The 18,567-nt window shown below is 43.0% G+C and overlaps 1 protein-coding gene across 1 annotated transcript in view; it reads right to left on the bottom strand.

Annotated features, from left to right (window-relative positions):
* ANTXR1 (ANTXR cell adhesion molecule 1) overlaps nt 1-18,567 on the bottom strand; it is a 155,800-nt gene that overhangs the window by 73,010 nt on the left and 64,223 nt on the right. The gene's annotated exons all lie outside the window — the stretch shown is intronic.

Genomic DNA, 18,567 nt, shown 5'->3' with positions numbered 1-18,567 from the left:
GCAGGTGCTCACTAAAAAAACTTCTCCTTTCCCAACACCTGCCAAATGTCCTGCATTCATATGCATGTACATGTTCCCTTGCACCCAACAATTACCCTGATAGGACCTTGCGTCTTCCAATAATTTTTACTTACAAGGCATAATTTCCCAGTCTCCCTGACACCTTCTCTGCCCCGGCCCCCACATCTTCACTTAATCACAGGACAGATATAGGAGCTGTGCAAGAGGATCCAACTTGGGGTCAAGAAAGGAATTCCTGCCCTATCAGCTGAAAATAACTATGGGGACCATTGAGAGCTAGTTTATTAAGTGTGATGGACTGAGACCATGAGTACATTCCTCATAGACCTATGAACAGCAGTCGGACAATAACCAGATTTAACCATAGAAGTGGGAGGTGCCTGACCATCATTACCAAAAGCCTTCCAGTCCCCCAATTAATTTATCCATCATGCCTATCACAGTGACTTTTTTGAGATGAAAGGCTACTTTGGCTCAGTAGACTCTCAAAATTCCACCAAAATGGTCAGTAGCCACATGAGACTCTGCAGTTGTCATCATGAATACTGGGAACTGATTGGTAGGACTTGGACTAGAACTCTGATCCTCCTGCTGCAAAAGGTAGCACCAAAGGGGAAACACATAGGTCCTTAGACAGTGCTGGTCAGCAGTGTTCACTCTAATCTTTTCCTTGTGCAGATTTTCCATCTGTGTGCAGAATAATTTTTATGTACATCAAGGGACATGTGAAGGTGTATTACCAGCAGAAAAGAAACCTAGCTGAGGGCACTCTGCTAATCAGCTGAGCAGCATTTGAATCTCTCCTGAATGGCCTCACAAATGCTCACCTAACAGGGAATACGGCTCATCAGCCTTGTATCTCAGCTACTTCCAATAGTGTATTAGCTATTAGCAGCATAGGGGCTAGGCCACAGAGTTGGGCAGGTCTGAAACCAATCAGCCTTTTCCATACCAAAATCCTGTCTACCCTTTAAGGACCGCCTTCCTATCCAGCTGGTACCCTTCCTCCCATTTAGCCGTATGGGAAGAACAGCCCCCAACACCTGTTCGCAAATCCCACAAAGAGAGCTTCCACACTATCCAACTCACTGCCATGTTCAAAATTGAACCTGATGTGTCTCATTGCTTCCAGATTTAGTTGGAGGGATAAGCTCATAGCTTCCTGAGATAAGCTGGTGTTTCTATGCCATTCCTGTCGGTATCATCAGACTTTGGGATCAGCAGCCAGGCCATTCCCTTTGGCTGAAGTCCAGTTGTGATGCTTTTTGGTCTAAGAGCCAGACAGTGTTTTTTAAAGGTCAAGATTACAACTCCCTGTGGAGGCTTCTCATGATGTCAGGTTGAACTAGGGGGTTCTGGAGACTCTGTTATCCAGGTGTTTATTTAAGTAGCTGTAATCCGTTGGCTGGCTGATCATTGATCATAATATTATTAGCAGCAAACGTGAGCTCAGCTAATGAAAACTCATCTCAGGAAGGTTTCCCCCTTTGGAATTCAGAAATAATTGCTAGAAAACTAGAATCAAGGCAACCCAATCCCTCAAACACAGAGCGATAGAGAGAGCCAGCTCTGGCAAAAGAAGAATCTCCCCCTCCTCCAAAGCTTCACTAGACTCAAACAAAATTGTCTGAGATATGCTGGGGGCTCTACAATACCTGCAGTAGCCCAGGACCAAAAGGCCACACCTGGCTTCCAGCCACCATCGCCCACCCCCTCTAGTCCTAAACTTCATGCTCTTAACTTCTCCTAGATCAGTAGTTCTCAAATTCTTTGGCCCGTGGCCCACCCAACCCAATGCAAACCTTCCGGCAGACTACCACCCATGACGACAAAATGCACTCACTTATCTCTAAATACCTTAAATGCTAAATTGGTCATATTAGTCTACTGGAGCATAAAAACATAGATGCATAGCTGTAACATGGGGGGATACAGGGCTGGAAAGCCAGGGCAGGCTCCCTGCAGGGGTAGGGGGCAAGTCTCAAAGCCGTGGATTACTTGCAAAATGGTCACAGGCCCCTAGTGGAGCACACTATGAGAACCAGTGAACCTAGAGACATAGCACAGACACCTACGTACTGTGCTCTCACTGGGAGCTGCTGGTTGCAGAGCACTCCAGAAAATCTGAGCCCTTCCCCCAGACTGTACTAGCTGCCACAGAAACACAAAGGAAACAGCCTGAAGAAATCTTTAGCCTCTTATTGATCTTTGCTCCCATCACTTATTTGCTGCCTGGAGCTCACAAAAGCCATAACAATAGCCTAAAATCTGACTGCTACAAAACAAAGAGAAAATGAAAGAGCTTTTTAATTGTTTCTTGACCACAATTTATTTTTAGATTTTTCATTTGCAATTGCCTGCAAACACCCTGTTACGTTATTCCACCACAGCTGGTTTTGTGCTAAAGTTGCCAGATGTTATATCGTATCTCAAAGCAACAAGTCAGGCTGGCAGATTTGAAAAGATTCTGTAGGCCAAATCTTCACAGCCTCACTCAGGCAATTACTGTTACTGAGGTTCAGCTTTGTCTCCATGAGGAATGTGGGATTTGATCTGATGTACCCACCAAAAATGCTACCTTGAAAAAAAAAAAAAAACATTGATTTTAATTTTAACAAACTTCAAAAGTCTTAGAGGTGTAGTCATGTGACAACCTACAACCTATTCTACAAAATGATCCCTCAGTCTCTCAGACCTTGGGGGACAGGCCAGTCCTTTCTTCCAGACAGCCCTCAACCTCAAGAAAACACTCACCAGTAGTCACACACCACACCACTGGAACACTAATCTAGGAACCTATCCCTGCAACAACCCCCCGTTGCCCACTCTGTACACATATCTACACAAGCAACACCATCACAGGACCTAACCACACCATCAGGGGCTCATATACCTGCACATCCACTAATGTGATATATACCACCAAGTGCCAGCAATGCCCCTGCGCCATGTGTTGGACAAACCGCACAGTCACTGCTCTAAAGGATGAATGGGCATAAATCTGACATCAGGGATGATTACACATACAAACCTGTAAGCAATCATTTAAACCTCCCTAGACATTAAATAATAGGTTTTAAAGCAGCCATTCTTCTACAAAAGAATTTTACTACAAGATTATATGAACTGGAATTCATTTACAAATTTAACACCTTTAACCTTCTCCTGAGCAGAGATCTGAACCAGCTTATGCATTACAAGGGCAATTTCCCCACCTTTGATAGTCAAAGGAATGAGAAATATCCAACGTAATTTGTTTCATTAATTGGTCCTACTAGTGACAGGTAATTTCCCCCCTTCCCCTTATAATCTCTGGATTCTCTGTTTCAACTCCAAATACCATCTGATGAAGTGGGTTTTACCCACGAAAGCTCATGATGTAATAAAGTTGTCTGTCTCTAAAGTGCCACAGGACTGTTTATTATTTGTTTAATTCAGTTTATGACTACACCTTTTGAAATATATAACGTTTCTTTTACCAAAACTACTGATAATCTATCAATACAGTGCACTGTGTACTCCAGCATAAAACATATGCAATATAAGAGTGATCAGTCTTTTGTCTAAAACTGCATCTGACCTCAGTGACTGAGCAAATCCAGACTGTTGGAACAGCTGGAAAAAAAAACACTGTCAAACACTTGCCTAGGGCTGTGCCTACACAGCATTTTTTTATGATAATTTTTTCAACATCTCAAGGCCAAAAAAAGTAAAGTCGAAAAATCACATTCACACAGCCACAGCATTGTGAAACAGAGCATTTTCATTTACAGCCACAGTTCACAGCCACAGCATTGCACAAGGAGTATTCACATCAGTTGATTATAGCTGTGCTTTGTTCACATGCATGCATTTTCAACTTTGAAAGTGGGGGATGGGGGTCAATGAAAGTTCTTTGTAGACCTGAAGTTAATTATTTTGATGGAAAACCCCTCTTATCTCAACATTTTATACATGGCAGTGTGAACACTTCTCTTTTTTCAGAAAAAAGGCCCCCCCCCAAAAAAAAAAGATCCTGCAAATATAGACCATCCCTACGTGTAAAACTTCTTTACTTCTTGACAACTGTTGAAATTCACCAGCTTTGCCTGGAGTGGTCTTATATTTTTAAACCTCTTGCTATGATACCAAATATTTTTTAAAATTACTCTCTAATGAGCTGCAGATTTTACATGGTAGGACTCTGACATCCAGACTTTGGAACAAATATGTTGGTCGAGAGCATAAGGCAGATGTGGGATGAAACCATGTTTTCACTGCCAAAGAGTGCAGGAAGGCCAGAAAAAGCTGCAGAGTGTTGTTGGCAGTTGAAGGACAATGAAAACAAACACTTGAATATACTGTACAACATAAATTTGGTCTCTTATAGAAAACATATTGGAGGGATTTCCTAATAGATTCCTTCCTCCCCCCACCCTTGAAAAGAAATCATGATAGAATCCAAGAATTCTTGGCTTAGCGACATCAGCACTTGAAAGAATGTGCTTTACAGGAAAGTGCACACATGTTAAACCCATATGGCAGGGGTCACAGATCCAGGGGAGCTGTGGAAGATTTTTCCATAAGGGAAATTATCCCACTTGAGTTTAATTTTGGAATTCTATTCCACACCAGCTCTCCAGTCTGGAGTTAGATGGGGGTGGGGGGGCTGTTCTGGTGGAGGTGTTGATCTGTCCCATGAAAAGTAAAACTCAGGTGCTAGCTACTTATTATTTATTTGTGTAATTGTAGTGCTGTAGTGAGCAACTTGCAGCCCCACTGAGTTGACTGTTGAGCCCAGATAGTTTGCTTTCACATGTCCCCACTAGTTGCATGAAATCAAACCGGGGGTCAATCTTCCAGTAAGTACAGATGTACCCTTATTCTGCAGGTCTGACAAGAGGCTGTTACACCTCCCAGCTTCTCTCTTTTACCCTGCCATTAAATGAATCCTGTGGAATGGAAGCAGAGAAGTTTTGGGTGGTTTCTTTTAGAGCCAGTTTATTCACACTGTTGAACTGAAATAACTAAATGGTTTTTATAATTCACACATTTTCAGTGCAAGTCTAGGTTTGACTATTCTTATTCCACAACAGAAACAATGTATTTTGATCTTGCTTGAGTGAATACTAAGCAAAGGTATTCTCTCTCCTCTCTTGTCTCCATAGATAATATTAGACTTTCATTTAGACATCAGAGTCTGTTGCCCTCACATGCCTGGAACAAAATAACCAATCGTGAAAACTGAAACCCATTTAGTTACGATGCAAGTTTGTACGCTGACCCACCCTCCCTGAAAATGTGCTACACTCCCTCTGTTAAGCAGCAGCTGAACTAATAGAAACTATAGGACTGGTATTGGAAGAATTGATTTTTCTCACAATGGTCAGTGTTTCTGTTATTGTGTTTTATTTTTGGTGGGTCATGGAAGGAAGAAAAATAACAGTCCTAGATGTCTTGTCTCTCCATGGTCTCTCCATACAACTCCAAGCAAATTAGAAATTGTGCTAAGGGAGCAGTGGGGAAAACTTCAAAAGCTTCTCACTTTCACTCCTGTAGCCCCAATCCTGCAATTGGACTGATGCTCTAGCCCTGTCTGCCTGCTTGGGTCCCCACGAGTGCACAGACCCACTCACAGCATCAGAACTACTCCTGGTCAAAACACTTTCTTCCCACTTCAGAAAAATGCTGTTTTCCCAACCTTAACTCCTTTTGCGGGGAGGTAAAGATTTCCTGAAAAATTTAGACAAGGGAAGTTTCAGACTGAATCATTCTGCCGTAGAATCGTAGACTCAATGACCACCTCATTTTGTTTTGAGAATGTTGAAATGTTTTGCTTCTGCCAGGTAAAAGGGTTGTGTTTTAATTTGATCATTTCCATTGATTTTGTTTTGATTTTTATTTGTATATTATATTAAGGTATTAAATGTTACTGGTATGTGTCATATTTTAGAGTTTGTGTTTCAACATTATTGAAAGAAAATTATTCAACCTCACAGAAGCAAGATCTTTCAAGGGTTCCAGAGGAATGGGGTGGAGGATATCTGACCCATGAAAAAAATTAACTTTCATTTGTCATTCAAACCAGCTCTAATCAGAGCCTTAGTTTGTAAATGCCTCAGGGCATGAGAGCTTTCTGTGGAGTACCTAGAGCACTTGTAGGTAGGAATGAAATACTCTGGCAGTGTTAGATGAGGTGCCACAGTCTCTGGAGCAAGATGAAGGGGGCAGTTCTGCCTTGGAAGGGGTAGGGCATAAGTCATTCCATCCTCAGCACTGCCCAGACCATGGCTCTGGTCCCTGCCTCCCAGCCATGCGTTGCAATGCTGCTGCTGCTGCAGTTCAAAGAGGGGGCTGGACCTCCAGCTGCTGCCACTGCTCCAGGCTCTTTTCAAAGGCCAGGCCTGGGGGGCAATTGCCTCCTTTGCCAGCCCTCCCCCACTCCCCCATTGATGCCCCGAGCCTCAGCATGCAGACCAATTTCAGCAATTTAACTCATAGGGTGATCTGCACTAACAGAAGTTCAATGCTAATTATATTTGCAGCAAAAAAATAAAGAGCAATTTATTTTAAAAATTAATTTGAGACGATAGTCCCCCAGAGCTCTTCTTACACTAATAATATATAGGTCAAAGGCCAAGGAAAATACTTATTAAAAGTCCTTTGCTTTTCACAAAGCTTCTATTGATACAACCTTGCAGTGCACCTGAATTGCCTGTAGACTTAGGAACACTGGTAATTGGCAAAGCCTTCATTCTACAGCACAAAACAGAGTCAGAACTGAAAAATTAATTTAGAAAGGAATTATATGGAACAAAATAGTCGTGGAGTGAAAAGGGTGTGTTGTTTTTACTACAGTCTGCTGTGGTTTTCAGAGTCGCAGGGGTTTGTTATTGGGGTTTTTTTTTGTTTTTGTTTGTTTGTTTAAAGATCAAATCCACCCACCCTTTGAAAATGGTTTAAGTTTCTTCTGTCTTGCAAACGGTCACAAAACCTATTTGAATCAAGAGGTGCATGTTGAAAACATAATGAGAAGGAGGTCTTAACACAAACCATAATATGCATTAGAAATTTTTACCCTACAGTGCATCAAGTTCTTTTTTCCTCCCAAATTTACTTTAAAATTGAGTGCATGTTAAGAGGCCCAATTCTCCCTATTTGTTCATTTCAAGGAGAGAAGTATCCATGGAAAGGCTGGAATCTCAGTGCAGTGCTCATGTTTTCTAAGTGGTTGACCTGTATCATGTCTTACTCTTCACTAAACATCCCAGGCAATTTGTTACTAATCAACAATGTTCCCTCTAATTTTTAACCAGCCATGTGTGGAATCAATTTTGTTTCATGCATTGGGGCATGTGGGATGTGCACCACCAATAGAAACACACACTGCCAGTTTAGTGCAGCTTAAAGGAAATGCTGCTGGTCACCATTGCAGTGTGGTGACTGACTCATTAAAGGCAGCTCTGTAATCCACCCCTCTCTAACCAATCTTCCCCAAGTTGGCTTCAAGTGCAGTGAATCACTGGTATCCATGTACACAAAGTCAGAACTCCAAGGAGCCCTTAATTCCACACCAAGGCTTGACTGGCTGCTCCAACAATTCCTGTACTGCACAGTTTTCTGAATCTGAAACACCGCCCAGGGCTGCCGGCTGCTCTGGAGCTGCTCGCTTCCTGGCTAGGCATTAGCTCACTCCACGATTTCCCTCTCAAGGAGACACTTACAGCTCCAGAGGCTCACGCAGTGTAACAGGGGCAGGGGTTGTGTTTTATGGGAGTGGAGTGAATCAGCAGAGTTTCTCAGCTTTTTTTTTTTTTTTTAAATAAAGCACCCCTTGTTCAAAAAATAAATAAATAAATAAATACCCCCAATACTTACAATTTTCAAGCACACATTTTTTTCTATCATCGCAATACATTTGTTGAAACTACTTAATTGTAATGGATTGGTTGGAATAAATTGCCTATAGGCAATATACTTGCCATCCTATTTATGATTGTGCAAAAAAAATAAATAAAAAATTAGATGAACATAAAATAAGTCCAATTTTTTTTATTATAAAAAAAGGTTGAGAAACACTGAGTTAATGGACCCTCTGGAAGAGTTCTGCATACCCCCAGGGATGCGCATACCCCTGCCTGAGAACCTCTGAGCTACAGCATGTATAGACTTAGTGTAAGCTTCCTTCATGCTGCCCCTTGCTAAGGTGCCTCATGCATGAGTTTAAAGGCTCCCCTTTCCAAGGGAAAGCATAGCTTATTTTTCCATGCTCGTTCAATCCATGAGCTTCCTGAGGAGACTGCCTGCTGCGATGTGGGAAAATGTCCACCATGAAATAAACTGACCCCAGCAGGGCCAACAGCCACTGCAGGCCCTGGGACAAGAGGGAAGGCAGGGCTGGCTGAGTGCGCCTGGAAGGGGCATGGCCAAGGGTGGAAGGGGCAAGGCCTCCAGCAGTCCGCCATTAGCACTGCTTCAGTCGCAGTGCAGGCCCCATCTCCTTCCCTCAGGACTGCACAGAGCAATGCAGCAGCGCTGCTGGGGCACTTCAAAGGGGCCCAGAGCCTGGCACCACTGTCAAAGTAGCAGCAGCAGTGGCCAGAGCTCTAGGCCACAGGTCAACTGTCACCTTTGCCTTCCTCCCTCTCCCCATCAGCAGGCCTGACTCACCCCATGGGCCACAGAACAAATGGCACCTAACTACTCAATAATTATCCTAGTCCATTCACTCCCCTGAAGCAGTAATTCTCAAGTAGGGGTGTACACACCCTTAAGGGTATGCAGAGGTCTTCCAGCGGGTACATCAACTTATCCAGATATCTGCCTAGTTTTACAACACGCTACAAAAAAGGCACTAGCAAAGTCAGTACAAACTAAAATTTCATACAATGGCTTGTTAATGATGCTGTATAGCATACACTGAAATTTAAATGCAATATTTCTGTTCTAACTGCTTTATTTTATAATTATTTGATAATACATGAAAAAGAGAGCAATTTGTCAATGTCACTGTGATGAGGCACTTTTATAATTTGTATGTCTGGTTTTGTAAACAAGTAGCTTTAAAGTGGGGTAAAACTTGGAGGTACAGAAAACAAATCAGACTTCTGAAAGAGGTACAGTTTTCTGGGAAGGCCGAAAGCCCCAGCTCTGAAGCATGTGGGAGTAGCAACTGTCAGAAGATAGGACACTGAGCTAGATGGACCTTGGGTGTGACTCCAGAATGTGGGTTCTCATGTTATGTTACTAACCTGGGCAACTCTGAATGTTCAACCTACAGTTGAAATTGGAACGCACATTAATCTATCTAGGAGAACATTTTAACCTCCCTGGACATTCAATAATGGGTTTAAAAGTAGCCACTCTTCTACAAAAGAAGTTCACCACAAAATTAGAAACACACAGCTGAACTGGAATTTATTTGCAAATTTGGCACATTTAAATTAAGCTTGAAGAGAGATCTCAGCTATCTTGTGCATTACCCAACTTTGATATGTGCAGGAATGGCACACACCCTAAACTTAATTTAATTTACTTTCACCTACTGGTTCTAGTAGCAACAGGTAACTTTTCCCCACACCTTCCTTCCTGCCTCCCACCCTTCTACATAAACCCTGAATTCTGTCTACTCCAATAATTTGAAGTGGGCCTTACCCACAAATGCTCATGACCTTATAAAGGACCACTTGCCATCTCTTGTTGAAAGGTTCACCTGTTCCATCACTGACTGAGCCATCCTGTCCCCTTGCAAAGAAGTGCTTTGCATTACTCCTTAGCTGAGATGAGTATTCAGCTGCAAAAGACCTTTGTGCAAATAGTTGCAGCGCATGCCCTGCATGCTTTAGTATATGTCAGAGTGCTGGAACTTAAAGAAGCAGTAACCCGTATCTGTAACATTGACGCTGTTAAATTTCAGGGGAGAATACAGCTGGTTACCTGCACTTGGCACTAGGTAACCTCTGTAGTGCCTGGTCCTGAAACATGCCAAGGGTCTCACTTTACATTATGGAGGCCGCAAGGGAGAATTTTTTTAATTCTCAACAATGCCTAACTTTGATCATTGACTTCAATGGGAACAAATACCCATAGACTCCAATAGGTGCAGAAGTGGGCCACTTTTGAAACCCTCTTAATTACCCTCTGTCTGGGTTCTCTGATTAGGGTAGAAGAATGCAAAGTGGTATGATATCAGTAGCATAAATGCCACCTGTCAAGTCCAGACTTCTGGGACTGGAGGCTACATGGATCTTTATTTTCTATCCCAAATAAAAATAAATTTCTTAGGCAGAAATGTTAAAAGGCCCTGGGCAAACCCAGTTTTAAATATTGGAAGGAGGCAGTTGGTCAGAATCACACCAATGGGAAATCAGAGTTTTCTTTGGCCTATGAAAATATTCTAAGTCATTTGTATATTTAAAAATGGGGTGTGTCCTGCTGGCTCTTCACTCCAAATTTGGGGCTTGACTGATTTAGGAGATATTCTGTTTTCTCTCAGCACAAAGGCCTTGGTAGCAGAAAACAAGGAATCTCCTGAAAACAAAAAGGTCCATCCTGGAAGACATGTGCCTTCCTAGGACACTGGGGAACAGGGCAGCAGCAGCAGGCTGAGACCAAGAACAGTTCTAGGATGTAAGAAACTAATCTTATCTCCCAAATTATTAGATTGTAAACTTCTTTTGTGCCTGACACAAAGGGTCGTGGCCTAAACCTGGAGCTTCTAGGTTATAATGCAATGCAAATAAATAGTCATGCATTCATTATAAATGCTGAAGAAAGCTGGAGGCTCCTTTCTATCCCCCAGTTCCACCAGGAAAAGGGCATGATGCATTGCCAGGCACAACATGGAAGATAGTTTATTAAATATAATTTGTACAACAGAAGTGCCTACTGACCCATTGTAGTGAGAGCTGTGCAAGCATTTGGTGAGAAACAGACCTTGCCCTGAGAAATTCCAACCTAGACAAGACAGGCAAAGGCCTGGAGAAAGGAAGGACACAGATTTCTGCTTTGAAGAGCTTCCAAACATTTGGTGTTCCAGATTTGTACACTACCGAGCACAAGGATGCTCCAAATAATAACTACCCCTATGGAGAACTGAGGCATAGAAAGATTAGGGCCCAAGGTCACATAGGGACCTGAGGCAGAGTTGGGATCAGGTCCCAATCTCCTGAATCCCAGCCCAGTGCTTGAACCACAGAACCGTGTCTTCCCTTTTCCCCTGTTTTGTCTCTCGCTGTTCTTTGTCTATGCATAGGACTGAAGTCTTGGGGCTTTACATTTGCCACCCTTACCCAGCACTAAGTTCACCTGCATTGACCTTCTTTGTCCCTGTATTCTCACGTTTCCTTTTGCTTCAGGTAATGTGCTCACAGTACTGTTTTAGAATGATTTCTTGTGAGGGTTCTCTTCCCTGCTTTCTATATGGGGCAGAAAATTTTCAAATGAAAGAAAAAACGTTGCTTCTTTTAATAAAAGCTTAGAAAAGGCAACTTTAAAAAACCTCCAAGACAAACAAGCCATCATATACTTCCAGCCAGCCGAGCCTTCTCATAATGGGGATCCTGGCATCTTATCGCACACATGAGCGTATGAACAGACCCCCTTGTCTCTGAATTCTTAACAACATGCTCCTACCAGCCACTCCCTCTTCTGATCTGATGGCTGACAATAGTCATGCAGTCTGGGCCAAATGCCAACTTCACTGAAACCCGCACCACAGCTACACAGCTTGAATGGGGTTGCATGGCAGTAAAGGGGGGCAAACTCAGTTATTTGTCCACAATCTCCCTGCTTTAAGCTGTAATTTCCCCTTGCTCCTAAAATAAAGCCAGCTTTCTAATGTTTCTCATTGCAAGCCAAAGGCAGACAAGCTCAGCTTTGGTTTGCAGCTAGCAGAGCCTTGAAAGGAAAAAAAAAAAAAAAAAAAAAAAAAAGATGGGTTTGGCCCAGACACAATTGATGACAAGGTTAATATTTATAAAGATAGTCTCCCCACGCCCCCCGCAGCCTCAGTGCTTGCTCAGATATTAAAAGAAGAATACTCAACTGTTGCAAGACTGAGCACTGCAGGAACAGCATATTGGGAATGGAAGGTTTTATCTCCATTCCAAAACTTAGTAAAATCGGACTGAAAACAGGTGTATGTTTTTAACCATGGCTAATTAGCCACTGGAACAATATGCCAGAGATTGTCTTGGATTCTCCATCACTGGCCATTTTTTAATTAAGATGAGATTTTTTTCTAAAGCTCTGCTCTGGTTCAAAGATGAATTAACTCAGGGAAGTTCTATGGCAGGGGGCAGCAACCTTTCCTAGGCAGAGTGCCGAAATTTGACCCCTGTCCTATGGCCTCTTATGCAAGAGATAAAACTAGCTGATGACAGGACATCCTCATGGTTTCATAATCAATGAAGACGCCCTTGACAATGTTTCCTTGTGTTCATATTGTGTTGGATACAGGATCTGAGATAGAAATATGGGCTGACCTCACCAGCAATAAAAACCCTGAAGTTACATGGAAAGGCTGGTTCCTGGCCATACTTCATAGAATCATAGGCCTGGAAGGGACTTGGACACATCTGGCCCATGCCCTTACCCTGAGGCAGGACCAAGACGACCCAGATTGTGCAGTATTCTGCACTTTGCCAGCTGCTTTTGTTCTTTGGTCCTGCTATGGGCACACCTGGAGGATGGAGGAAGAGGAACAGAATACAGACCTCTTTGAAACATCTCGTTTTTCCCCAGCCAGATTCTGCCATCATTTTCCTCGGCTCAGCCCAACCCTGCAATCTGCTAGAGTACGTTCTCTCTCTAGCCAGCACAGGGTAGGTGTTGGCTAATTAATTAGGCCAGGCTCGCTTTATAACTTGGCAAGCACTGGAGACGATATTCCTGGCCCTTCTGCTGGACATGCTGATTTTCCATTGCTGGCAGATGGAATTCTGCTCTTAGATTTAATGATCTTGCAGGTGTGTGGTACACCCCAGCCAGATTTCCTGTTACAGACTTGAGCTCTTAAATATTGTAAAAGCAAGAAGATATTTAGACACAACAAAAACAGAATTTGTGACAGAGTAATGTTGGCGGGTGGGGTATTTAATTTAAAATCACTTCCATCATAAAAATTCAGCTGGACATTTCTCCTTAAGTAACTCCAACTCTATTTTACTACAAAATTAAGTCATCTGGAACTAGAGCTAAAGAGATTCCAAGATCTCTGAACCTTGGGAAAGTTTTGATCCAGATTTCACAGCTCACTCTATTAAGGGCCAAACTTAGGCAAATGTATTCACTCAGAACACACTGTCTCCCTCTGACTTTGTGGAAGTTCAGATCTGACCTTTGTAGCTTAGGTCCTTATATTGCCACAACACCAGCTGATCTGACATGGAGTAATATGAAAAGTGACACTGAGTGACAGCTTAGGTTCAGATATAACAGACCAGGGGTCAGCAACCTTTCTGAGGTGGAGACACAAAATTTGACCTCTTGACGTCTATGTATAGAGTCATAGAATAGTAGGACTGGAAGGGACCTCGAGAGGCCATTGAGTCCAGCCCCCTGCCCCCACAGCAGGACCAAGCACTTTCTAGACCATCCCTGAAAGCCATCTATCTAACCTCTTCTTAAATATCTCCAGTGGTGGAGATTCTACCACCTCCCTTGGCGATTCATTCCAGTGTTTGATCACCCTGATCGTTAGGAACTTTTTCCTAATGTCCAACCTGAACCTCCCCTGCTGCAATTTAAGTCCATTGCCTCTCATTCTATCCTCAGAGGCAAGGAAGAACAAGTTCCCTCCCTCTGCTTTATGACACCCTTTTAGATACCTGAAAACTGCTATCATATCCCCCCTCAATCTTCTCTTTTCCAAACTAAACAAGCCCAATTCCCTCAGCCTTCCTTCATAGGTCATGTCCTCTAGACCTTTGATCATTCTCGTTGCTCTCCTCTGGACCCTCTCCAATTTCCCCACATCCTTCCTGAACTGCGGTGCCCAGAACTGGACACAGTACTCCAGCTGAGGCCTAACCAGTGCAGAGTAGAGCAGGACAATGACTTCTTGTGTTTTGTTCACAACACACCTGTTTATGCATCCTAGAATCGTGTTTGCTTTTTTGCAACAGCATCACACTGTTGACTCATATTTAACTTGTGGTCCACTATAACCCCTAGATCCCTTTCTGCTGTACTCATTCCTAGGCAGTCCTTTCCCATTCTGTGTGTGTGACACTGATTGTTCCTTCTTAAGTGGAGCACTTTGCATTTGCCCTTATTAAACTTCATCCTGTTTACCTCAGCCCATTTCTCCAGTTTATCCAGATCCTTTTGAATTATGACCCTATGCTCCAAAGAAGTTGCAACCCCTTCCAGCTTGGTGGTATCTGCAATCTTAATAAGTGTACTTCCTATGTCAATATCTAAATCGTTAATGAAGACATTGAAAAGAACCGGTCCTAAAACAGACCCCTGTGGAACCCCACTAGTTATACTTTTCCAGCAGGATTGAAAGACATTAATAACTACTCTGGGTATGGTTATCCAGCCAGTTGTTCACCCACCTTATAGTAGCCCCATCTAAGTTGTATGAGTAGTTTATTGATAAGTATATTATGTGAGACCGTGTCAAATGCTTTACTGAAGACTAGGTATATCACATCCACCGCTTCTCCCTTATCCACAAGGCTCGTTATTCTATCAAAGAAAGCTATTAGATTGGTTTGACATGATCTGTTTTTAACAAAACCATGCTGGCTGTTCCCTATCACCTTACCACCTTCCAATTGCTTGCAGATGATTTCTTTAATGACCTGCTCCATTATCTTTCCTGGCACAGAAGTTAAGCTGACTGGCCTGTAGTTTCCCGGGTCATTCTTGTTCCCCTTTTTATAAATGGGTACTATATTTGCCCTTTTCCAGTCTTCTGGAATCTCTCCTGTCTCCCATGATTTTCCAAAAATGATTGCTAAAGGCTCAGATACCTCTTCTATCAGCTCCTTGAGGATTCTAGGATGCATTTCATCAGGCCCTGGCGATTTGCAGACATCTAATTTCTCTAAGTAAATTTTAATGTGTTCTTTTCATATTTCAACTTCTAAACCTACCCCTTTTTCACTAGCATTCTCTATATCAGGCATTCATTTGGATTTCTCAGTGAAGACCGAAACAAAGAAATCATTAAACATCTCTGCCATTTCCAAATTCCCTGTTACTGTTTCTCCCTCGTCACTGACCAGTGGCCCTACCCTCTCCTTGGTCTTCCTCTTGATACCAATGTATTTGTAAAAAGCCTTCTTGTTTCCCTTTATGCTTGTAGCTAGCTTGAGCTCATTTTGTGCCTTAGCCTTTCTAATCTTGCTCCTGCACGCTCGTGTTGTTTGCCTATATTCAGCCTTTGTAATTTGTCCTAGTTTCCATTTCTTATACGATTCCTTTTTCAGTTTGAGATCATGCAAGATCTCCTGATTAAGCCAAGGCAGTCTTTTGCCATGTTTTCTATGTTTCCTACGCAGCAGGATAGCTTGCTTTTGGGCCTTTAATAATGTCCCGTTGAAAAACTGCCAACTCTCCTCAGCTGTTTTTCCCCTCAGTTTAGCTTCCCATGGGACCTTACCTACTAGCTGTCTGAGTTGACCAAAATCTGCCTTCCTGAAATCCATTATGTCTAGTGTACTGTTTTCCCTTCTACCCTTCCTTAGAATTGTGAACTCTATGATTTCATGATCACTTTCACCCAAGCATCCTTCCACTTTCAAATTCTCGATAATTTCCTCCCTATTTGTTAAAATTAAATCTAGAACAGCTTCCCCCCGGTAGCTTTTTCAGCCTTTTGGAATAAAAAGTTGTCTGCAATGCAAGCCAAGAATTCATTGGACAGTCTGTCCCCTGCTGTATTGGTTTCCCAACATATACCTGGATAGTTGAAGTCCCCCATCACCACCAAATTCTGGGCCCTGGATGATTTTGTTAGCTGTTTAAAGAAAGCCTCATCCACCTGGCTAGGGGGCCTGTAGTAGATGCCTAGTAGGACCTCATCCTTGTTTTAACTCCTCTGAGTCTAACCCAGAGACTTTCAACCCGTCCATCTCCTACGTCCATCTCCACCTCTGTCCAGGTGTGTACATTTTTAATATACAAGGCAACACCTCCTCCCTTCTTTCCCTGCCTGTCCTTCCTAAGCAGGCTGTACCCTTCAATACCAACATTCCAATCATGAGTATTATCCCACCAAGTTTCTGTGATGCCAACGATATCATAGTTGTATTCATTTATTAGTACTTCCAATTCTTCTTGTTTATTTCCCATACTTCTTGCATTTGTATATAGGCATCTCAGACATTGATTTGGTCTTGCCTCCCAGTTTTGCCCTGGCCCTCTTTTTACTCTCCCAGTGTAGCCCATACTCCCTCCCATTTCAAGTTCATCTCCCAGGTATCCATGCTCTCCACTTACCTGCAGGTTTTGCTCCCCTGGCCCCGTCGAACCTAGTTTAAAGCTCTCCTCACTAGGTTAGCCAGCCTGTGTCCGAATATGGTCTTCCCCCTCCTCGAAAGGTGAATGCCACCTCCGCCTAGCAGTCCTTCCCAGAAAAGGATCTCGTGGTCAAAGAAACCAAAGCCTTCCTGGCGACACCATCTACGCAACTAAGTATTCACCTCCAGGATATACCTGTCTCTGCCTGGGCCCCTACCTCTGACAGGCAGGATTGAAGAGAATACTACCTGCACCCCAAACTCCCTGACCCGTGCCCCCAGAGCCCTGAAGTCACTCGACCTGCTCAGTGTTACACCTCGCAGTATCATTAGTGCCCACATGGATGAGAAGCATGGGATAGTAGTCAGAGGGCCAGATAATCCTCGACAATGCCTGCGTAACATCTCAGATACGGGCCCCTGGCAGGCAGCACACCTCCAGAGAGGAAGTGTCAGGGCGACAGATGGGCGCCTCTGTCCCCCTCAGAAGAGTGTGTCCAACCACCACTACTCTACGTTTCCTTCTTGCAGGGGTGGCAGTAGACTTCCCAGCCTTGGGGGTATGAGGCTTCTCCTCTTCTGTACGGGGTAATTCTTGGTCTCCTATATCAAGTACAGCATAACGGATTTCCAGTACCACGGTGGGAGGGTTCTGAGCAGGGGTGGAACACTGCCTGCTGCAAGAAGTAACCAGCTGCCAGTATCCATCCTGGTCCACCTCCTCCAGTGGTTTATCAGCCAAATGCCAGCGACACTTGGCCAAATGGTCCAAATGCCAGCAACGCTTTTTAAAGTCACTAACAGTCCTACTTACAACAGCTTCATTAATAAATAAGGATGCAGAGCTTTACAATTTAGGTGGTACATTAACTGGTCTTTTGTTAATCCACAGACAGCATGGCTTTGAGTAAGTTCCTGGCTGCATGAGGGGGTTTGACCTTCCACCTCATGTGCTACTGAAAAGCGGCTTGCATACCACTCTTTGTACCTGTGCCAGGGCTTGCCAAACCCTGTAATAGACTGACCTGAATCAATCTTCACTCAAAACTTCTGAACCTAAACTTCTACTGGGGCTAAAACCTTCCCTTTGCTTTGTTATATGCTGCAGCACTCAGTCCAGAAGTGAAAGCACTCAAGTTCCAAATGAAACAGCTCCTATTTTACCCCTGTAGAGAATTGGACCTACAGCTTTTCCTTATATCTGATTTCTCCTAGTGCTAAACAGAGACTCAACTTTGCAAAAGCAACTCACGGAAACCCAGGTAAATGACTTGACTTCCGAAGGATTCAATCCAATGACAGCTGAACCTCTGATTTACTCAGGGTCATCCTTGTCTGAGATCTGAAAGTCAAGCTGGATTCTTCCTCACTCACCAGCCATGCATTTGGGACTCAATTTTTCTTGCTAATGGCTATGCGCATCTCTATTCCAATCCTGAGCCATCTGAAACCTAGTGGAAAGCACTTAAAGGGACTTTATGTAGATAACCAACTACTCTGTCTCTAAGAATTACTTTCAAAAAACCATTCTGGGATTAAGATGTCAAAGAAAAATAAAATTTTAAACCACAGCCCTCCTGCTGATTATTCCACATCTCAGGCTCTGAGATAGCCAGTTTAAACCAGTTATTAATGTAGACTTTGTACACCAAGACACAGCCCAGATCACATTTTTCTGCTTTGTTTCTAGGTTATTACTTTTTTCCCCCAAACATACTTTATTATGGAAACACTGACAGAACTTTGACTGTAAATGCTTTTCTTTGGAAAAAAATATTTTTTTCATTGTTAAAATGCTTTACTTAATTAGCCATGCTTATCCACTGATGAAATACGATATATTAAGAACTGGGTATATTATTATCATTTTGTCTCAGACAGGGAGAGTTCTAGTGGACTATAAGAAAAGCATGAGAGTAAAATCTCCCAAGTGACTTAGGAGCCTTCATCCCTTTTTAATCACTTTTGAAAATTGGATTTGGGCACTTTTAGAAAGTTTTGCCATCATGTTTTTGGTTCTGTCACTAACTCAGGTCCCCATTTTTGAAAGCATTTCTCTCCAGAAAGACCACTTAAAAGTGCTTCACTTTAAAAC

The sequence above is a fragment of the Carettochelys insculpta genome, chromosome 31, assembly GCF_033958435.1.
Source record: "Carettochelys insculpta isolate YL-2023 chromosome 31, ASM3395843v1, whole genome shotgun sequence".
Lineage (NCBI taxonomy): Eukaryota > Metazoa > Chordata > Testudines > Carettochelyidae > Carettochelys > Carettochelys insculpta.
The sequence above is the reverse complement of the archived record's forward strand: the minus strand, read 5'-3'. Positions and strand labels throughout refer to the sequence as shown.